Here is an 8928-nt window from a genome sequence, read left to right on the forward strand (position 1 = left end):
TCCAAATTAAAACATGAAGGGAATTGTGAGCTGTAGGATACAAATTTTTTTTTTATGTTGTGTTCCTAGAAGAAAATGTAGAGATAGTGAAGAGTTTTGAAATTGATTTGCACAGCAATTCTGTTAACTAAATCAATCACTTAATGATGAATTACTGATTAATTCTATGACACGAATTTCATTTTTCTGTTCAATTGTAAAAACATTCTCTTTCTGAAAATTTATGAGCAATTATGTTTTCAAATATTCTTCACTATTCACCCCTCATTCTGATATTGCCTCCCAATGATTAGTTTTTCTGTTAATTGATTTTTCTTCTTGTAAGTTCTTAACCATGTAACTCGGTGTTGGTAAAATTGTGATGGAGTAATTTCCTTCAGTTGAACCTCCTGCAATGCTGTTGAGGAAGCAGTTTGACTTGAGGAAACAGGGAGTTTTCCCTGTCTACCAGTTAACTTGCATTCAATCAGATTATCAAGAGTATTTAATTAAAAGAATTGTATGGATTTTAGATACGCAAGGTTAATTCACTGCTATATGCTTTTATTATTGTAGGTACTACCATTACCTGTATACTCATTATCTGCCTTCCAGTCTAAAAAACATGGTGGATCAACTGGCCAACTGTGAAGACATATTAATGAACTTCTTGGTTTCAGCTGTCACCAAGCTGCCTCCTGTTAAAGTCACTCAGAAAAAACAGTATAAAGAGACAATGATGCAACAGGTAACTTAATTGGGTGGAAAGTGAAAAAGCCCAGACATTATGAATTTTACGGTCTTTGAAATGGATTTGTTGAACCTATGATACCAAGGTTTAGGGATTGAAAGAAAGACTTGCAGTTATATAAGGCTTTTCATGACCACCAGATATCTTTAAACATTTCACAGCTAATGAAGTGTTTCTGAAGTGCAGTCACTGTTGTAAGAAAAATACAGCCAAAATACGCAAGTTGTTTTGTATGATGATTGACAGATTGTTATTGGTCAAGACACTGGGAATAATTCCCCTGCTCTTTGAAATCATGCTAATGAATCTTTTACATTTTGCTAAGCAGGTAGATTGTGCCTCTGCTTGGTATGTCTTTAAAAAGCAGTTTCTCTAACAGTGCAGCGATTTGTCAATACAACACTGAAATGTTAGCTATGACTTTTGTTCTCATTCTGGAGTAGAATTCTGGATCACCAATTATTTCCTTTCTCATTATGCAATAACCCATCTAGGGTGGCCTGTTCTCTTGTTGGTTCCATTACACATTGATTCTGCAAACCATTCTCTACACATTCCAGGAATTCCTCCTCTACATTATCGTCACTAATTTGATTTGCCCAATCTTTATGCAGATTAAAGTTGTCCATTATTAAAGCTGTACCTTTGTGAAAGAGAGAGAAATTATGGTAAATATATAACAGTTCATATTCACAAATAAACTAAAATTTCTGAAGGCTTTTCACAGAAAATATTAAAAACATTTGACAGTGAACCACAAGGTGCAATGAGAAAGTGAGATTTTAAGGAACGTTTTAAAAGAGAAGGGACACTGTGAAAGACTTAGGAAATCCCACGGCTTACATTCTCGACAGAGGAGGAAGGTTGCTAATGGTCAAAGGATTAAAATTGCAGATGTTCAAGAGGACACATTATATATAGGCAAAGATTTGTGCATTCTAGGTTTAGAGGGTTAATGCAGAGATAGGAGAAAACTATGGGGAGATTTGAAAACCATGATCATTTTAAAATTAATGCACTGCCAACTTGAGTGACATTACAAGTTGGTAAGGACATTGGTAATAGTTGAATGAGACTTTGTATGGCCAAGTCTGTAAATAATGCAGGCATGAGCAGGTGAGCTGACACAAGATCCAGGCAATGATAACAGAGGTGTAGGTATTATAGGTGGTCTGGTTCATACTTGGGCAGTCACAAGGGAAAGTGATGGAACCTCTGTCTAGGGGACCAAGTTTGTAGCGGGGAAATGAAGCCATGATTGATTGGAGTAAATTAGCAGTCTTCTGGGATTGAATGTTGGCTAGGCATCATTGCAAATCATAGTGAGTGGAACAGTGGACAAATGTTCGTGGTCTGGGAGACTGGGTGTTTCCAGCATACATATGGATCTTGTAGTGTCTTTGGGTGATGCCAAATGCACCATGTATAGTTGAGAAATAGACACACCTTGCTAGAGCTTTGGAAGTACTTCAAATATGTAGAATCAGGAAGAGGAGCCATTTTCTGGCTTTATCTAGATGGTTAAGAATGGAACTAGGCAAATTTGGTCCCCAACCCAGCTTGAAATCAGAAACAAACATAAAGGTGAATAGCATGAGGTTGTTGATTTCCTTGCCATGCTGGCTTGTTTTCGTGCAGATGTTTCATCACCATGCTAGGTGACATCATCAGTGAGGGCGATGAAGCAATGTTGTTCTATCCGCTTGGAACTTATACTATCTGGTGTGTTATGGTGAGTACTGTCATTTCCGGTTTTATTCTGTATGGGTTGGTATATGGGGTCCAATTCTACATGTTTGTTGATTGCATTACAGGTTGAGAACCATGCCTGTAGGAATTCCCATGCGTGTCTGTGTTTGGCTTGGGCTAGTATGGTTACATTGTCCCAGTTAAACTGATGGCTTTCATTGTCCGAGTGTACTGATATTAAGGAAAGTTCATTGTGCCGTTCTTGCTGTAGCTGATGATCATGTATTCTGATGGCTAGTTTCCTTCCTTCCTGTCTGTTCGTTGTAATGTTTGTGGCAGTCATTGTATGGTATTTTGTAAACCACGTCGGTTCTGCGTGTTGTAGGAATGGGGTCTTCAATCCTTGAGTGTTTGTCGTAGGGTGGCTGTGGGCTTGTGTGCCAACCTGATTCCTAGTGGTCTTAGGAATCTTGTTGTCAGTTCTGATATGTTCTTGATGTAAGGCAGTGTGGCCCTACATGTGTACGTCCTACCACACTGGCCACATTGCCCTACATCAAGAACATATCAGAACTGACAACAAGACTCCTCGGAGCACTAGGAATCATGGTAGTACACAAGTCCACAAACACTCACAAGGATTGAAGACCCCATTCCCACAATGTACAGAGTCAATGTCGTTTACAAAAACCATGCAACGACTGCCACAAACATTACAGCGGACAGACAGGAAGGAAACTAGCCATCAGAATACATGAACATCAGCTACAGCAAAACAGCACGACGAACTTCCCTTAATATCAGTACACTCGGACAATGAAGGCCCTCAGTTTAACTGGGACAAAGTAACCATACTAGCCCAAGCCAAACATAGACACGCATGGGACTTCCTAGAGGCATGGTTCTCCAAACGTAATGCAATCAACAAACATGCAGAATTGGACCCCATATGCAAACCCATACAGATCAAAATCGGAAATGACAGTACTCACCATAACGGACTGTACAGTATAAATTCCAAGCGGAGTAAAACAACATCGCTTCATCGGAGGCTCCACTGATGATGTCACCTAGCATGGTGACGAAACATTTGAATAAAAACAAGTCAGCTCGGCGAGCAAGTCAACAAACTCACCCACAATCCGAGCTACAGATCAGGACCCATATCTGAGAAGAGAAATGGTTGTGATGCAAGTAGTAAAAATAAGAATGCATTCACAAAGCGTCTCTACCAAAAGATTAACCTGTCATTTTTTCACCTCCGGTGTTGATGGGCTGTCTGTTATTTCTTTTTTTTGTTGTTCATATGTCAAGCTTTATGCATATTGTGTGTGTTTTTTATTCAGTTGGTTGGTGAGAGCTCCGTTTCACACCCTTTTTGAACTCCAGTAAATATATGATCAATCTTTACATTTCAGTCCTCCAGAGCTTCCCGATGGGCTGACCCTGATCATTTTGCTCAACGGCAAACCTGCATGAACACGTTTGCAACTTGGTTTGGATCCATGCCTTTGATCCACTCCCAGATGAGACTAGATCCAGTTCTCTTCAAAGATCAGGTCTCCATACTGAGAAAGAAGTATCGGGACATTGAGCGGCTCTAATGACTCATTGATTGTTGGACAGCACTCTGATTGAAGCCAGCCTAAAGAACATCCCTCCTGAGCTCAGTAAATAAAGCTGTCTAAGGTGACTCTTGGCAGTTACTCTTTGATGAACCCGACAGACTGACTCGAGGGGATTTCTGCTATCAGCTCATTGACTAAAAGATCTATATGACAATTAGGGGTTTTATTGTCATTTTATCAACACTGAGTAACAGGTCTGATACCCTTTCAGGAGGGATATTAATCCGAAGTCCATGAATTGAAAGTGTGAAAATCAATTAACAATTATTTCATCTGCACTGTGAAGAACCAAGTGAAACACTATTCAGTTGATCATGAACAAGTGTCTTAAATTTTGGTCTGAACTTATCTTAAAGCTTATTTATACCACTTAAGCTAAATATGAGTTAAGAAAAATGAACTATGTTTTGGAATGTGTAATCATCAGACTTGTATAGGAATGGGCACTAAGGCAGTTATGACTAATGAACGTGCGGTTGGGTTTCACCAATAATGTCTGCCATGTTTACTATTAGCATGCAAGTAATTTTTCTTTAAAAAAACACACACAACCATACTCACTACAGGAAAGCCCTTTACTATGTATGCAGGAATTCCATCCTCATCAGTGGGGGTTGGGGAGGGTGGGGGGATTTGGGGGGAATCTGCCACGTAAAATAGAAACTGCTAGTTAAAATGTGTGCACATACCTGCATGTTAATATGCCTTACAGATGACTTCCTGTATGGCTTTTACAGGGTCGCTTGGCTGACCTTTGGATCTGAAACATTGACTTTGTGTATTTTAAAGTGAATGGCACATATGGTGCTTATACAAGGGGTAGCTCCTTGTTTCTATATAAAGTTCTATTTTTTAAATGGCAGGGCTATGTTAGCCTTTGCTCACAGGTACTTGAATGTCTGAACACTTGAAGGAGTGCTGAGCGTGTGGCCTTTTAATCACTTTATTTTGGTTAATAATGGTTCAGCCTAGTTTTATATCTGTAATTCATTTATTTTAAATAGAAATCCCAATTCATCTCGTGTGCTGAATCTCCAATCTACGTTTAGACATTTCATAATTAAGGATGTGAAAAATAGGCCTTGTTATAATGTACATAATCTTGTATATTTATTATTCTGACAGAATTGTGTATAGTGTATGGTTTCAAACAGATTGACAAAGCAATGTGGGAATAATTAGATGGATAACTGTAAAGCAAAACAAAAATTATTTTGTATAAGATGTACATTTCTGAGGTTTTCTAACATTTCCAATGTTTTTTCATAATGTATCATTGCTTTATATTAAAAAAAAATCCCCACACTGGTTGGAATAACATGACTACACACAGTTAGTGGGATTAAACCTACAGAGGAGTGGAGAGAATACAAAGCCATATATTGTGATTTACTGCATTAGCTTTCAAAGCATTATAGCTCCATGAAAAGTAACCTTTGTATAGATAGTATCACCAAAGACTTCCATATGATATGCAGATGTCTTCATTAATTTAATTGTATTCTTAGAAGCATTTGCAGTTTATCTGTGTTATTGAACATAGATATTGAAAGATGGATTTTCATGGTTTCACTACATTTTCTGCTGCTTTTTGTGTTTTTCTTTGCAGCTTGGGAGCTTTTGCACACTTCCTACTAGCCACCATTCTTTGTGTACATTGCAAATGTATACTGATATGATTGTATGTCACAATTATTGCTAGCTGATTCTGGTGCAGGAGGGTTTACATGCTATCGCTCCAGAGCCATTACATTTGCAGTTTTCTTCCCCACGTCATCTCTCTGCCATTTGCTGACCCATTTCATATACTTGGAGTGCCCATTTTTGTTTTGTGGTTGGGACTAATTCAGTAACATTTACAAATGAAGTAGGACAGAATGCCAGCCAGATTTAGGATTGATTACTATAAATTAAAGAATAGGAGAACAGCTTTAGGCATTACACCCTTGGATTTTATTGCATGTCAACTACTTTTCAAGCTCTTTTGAATTCATTCATTTTCTTAATTTTCAGAAGAGTTGCTAGAAGTATTAGTTGCATGAATGATAGGTGGTGGTTATTTGTAGAATAAAAATATTAATCTCCAGTTAAATAGTTGGTGCAATTAAATTCAGGCAAGTAAATTTTTTAAAAAGTACTAAAAGGTATCATGAATGATATTAAATGTTATAGACTAATTTGTTTGAACTTTAAACAAACGTTTTAGAATTTAAGTTTGTAAGGATTGGAAGGAGACACTTTATTTGTTTTTAAAGTAAATAATTGCATAAGTCATTTTACTCTGTGACTTACAGTCAAAGATTTGGGTTTGCATGTGGCCGTCTTCAAAATTTATGCAGAAAACTGGAACTGTATCTCTCTGGAACCACTCCAGTGACACACAACCTGCTTAAGAATTCCATTGCAAATACTGGACAAAGAAGCTTTCCATGTAAACCTTCACACCAGTCTTTAAGTCTTATCCAGAGGTATAAATGGTTATATTAGGGGGATTCAGAATGTTATGTCCTTAGTTTCTCTTCCACAAGATAACCCCTTTGCTTCACGAGCACTGGAATAATTATTAGATGGTTACTGACATTCCTGGGGCAGATTTCAGCCCCAAGGGTACATATTCTGGTGCTGCATGTTTCTTTATGGTTATTAATTTTTGACTATTTATAATGAATTTGTTCCACACACAAAGTATTCCATTATCCTGTGCACCCCACAATACCTTAAGTTTCTGCTTCTGTAATTAGTAGTATTACATTGGTTCATTTTTATAGATATAAATGATTAAAGACTAGAAAATAAATGGAAATTTTGTAAGATTTGGTTTTTGTTAAAAATAAATGATATTTGATAATACTCTGATTTGATACTTTAGTTTTCTTAAGTCACTGTTGAAGGGTTCCAGTTTTCTTTGCTTCGCTCTTATGGTGCATGAGATTTTCCAGTATTCCTTTCAATGCATTATTTGCTGTACCCATAAGTAAATCTGTGTATTGCAACTGATATGCTTTCTTACCTTCGTGTGTTTTGCCTTTTAGGTGTTGTGGTTTAAGTAAACTGGAGGATGCCAATCAAATAGTTGGTTTATTTTTATCCCTTCCTCCGATTGTAGAAATAACTGGGAACTTCCTGTCTAATGTGATAATGTCAACTATTTCACCCCTCACTTTCTTCCAGAAGATTCTAAATGTGCTGCCCTTTTAAGTTTAACATCTCCTTTTGTATCGCCAAAGACATGATACTTTTGACTGTTCTTCAGATATTGTAATAAATTTATTACTGACCGAGAGATCGATTATATGGAAGAAGAATCGCTCGAATGCTGAAATAGTATCATAGATTAGTACAGTTCAAAAGGCGATTCTTCAAATCTTTGGGACTACACGAGCTCTTTTTGTTTTTAAAAAAAACAATCACTTTCACTGACTGCTCCTGCCCCCATATCCATTAAATTGTTTTCTTTCAAGTATTTAGCCAATCCACTTCTGAAAGCTATTATTCAATTTATTTGGGAAATTCTTAACCAAATCCTAATCACTCATTGTGTAAAAAGGGTTCTTCTTAAGTTAACTCTGATTCTTTTATGAATTACCTTTAAATCTGTCTGGTTATCATTCTTTTAACTATTACAGCAATTTCCCGTTATCTTACCCATACGTGTTTTCAAGTGTGTCTATCAAATCTCATCTTGACCTTCCCTGCTCTAATGTTGGTCAGCCCACATAACTGAAGTCCCTCATCCGTCAAACCATCGGCACTGAAGTAATTATGACTAAATGCACAAACAAGCCAGACTTCAAGGAGAGCAAATATCTCAGAATTTTAGGATGGAGAAGATTGCTGAGGTAAGAGAGGGGCAAAACCATGGCAAAATATGAAAAATAGGATGAGCATTTAAACATCAAGGTATTGCTTAACCTGAAGCTAAAGTGGGTCTGTGAGCACAGAAGTGAAGGAGGAATGTGATTTAGCCTGAGAGTCGAGATGCAGGCAGAAAATTTTAGATGACCTCCAGTTTATGGAGGTTAGAATATTGGAAACCAGCAAAAGTGCATTCGAATAGTTGAGTCTAGAAATAACCAAGGCATGAATGAGGATTCCAGCAGCAGATGAATTGAGTTAGAGGCCAAGTCAAGTGATGCTACAGAGGTAGAAGGAGGAGATCTTAGAAATAGGCACAAATATGAAATTGGAAATTCAGGATCAAATATAACCAGCTGCAAAGAGACTGGGTTAGTCTTAGACTGCTGCCAATGACAGGGATGGAGCCAGTAATCGGGGAATGGATGGTCTCCATGGCTCATTAAAGATATAAAGGCAGCAATTGAAGGTTATGGAAGAGGCATGCATTAAGTACATATACTGTTCAGATGTCTATGGAAAGAATACTAAGATTAAAAGCGTAGACTGAAAAATAATTGTGATTACAAAGAAGAACCATGTGAATAAATCATTACCTCTGGTATTATTCTATTTGTTTCTTAATGATTCTTGTGGATTGGAAGATGGCAAATGTCACCCCACTATTTAAAATGGTAGCAGGGGAGAAAATGGGGAAACGCAGGCCTGTCATCCTTCCAACAGTATTAGGGAAAATGCTACAATCTATTCTAAAGGATGGGATAAATTAGACACCTGATTGATCATGATCTGATTGGGATAGTGAGCATAGGTTTGTAAATGGGAAATCATGTTTGACGAACTTTGGAGTTTTTTTAAAGATGTTATTAATAAAACTGACAAAAGAGAGCAATGAATGTAGTATACTTAAACTTTCAGAAGACTTTTGGTGAAGTCTCCCCACAGGAGGCTAATTAGATTAGGAGGTACTGTACTGGCAAGGATCAACGATTGGCTAACAGGCATTAAAAAGTAGTAATAAATGGG

General features: G+C 37.4%; 1 long non-coding RNA gene across 1 annotated transcript; it reads left to right on the forward strand.

Moving 5' to 3' along the window:
• The first annotated feature begins 558 nt into the window (after positions 1-558).
• Positions 559-6897, forward strand: LOC125482167. The gene is made up of 2 exons (XR_007261570.1): positions 559-727; positions 3838-6897. It is a non-coding gene; the product is annotated as an uncharacterized LOC125482167 (long non-coding RNA).
• The last annotated feature ends 2031 nt before the right edge of the window (positions 6898-8928 follow it).

The sequence above is a fragment of the Rhincodon typus genome, unplaced genomic scaffold (genome assembly GCF_021869965.1).
Source record: "Rhincodon typus isolate 14 unplaced genomic scaffold, sRhiTyp1.1 hic_rhity00006601, whole genome shotgun sequence".
Lineage (NCBI taxonomy): Eukaryota > Metazoa > Chordata > Chondrichthyes > Orectolobiformes > Rhincodontidae > Rhincodon > Rhincodon typus.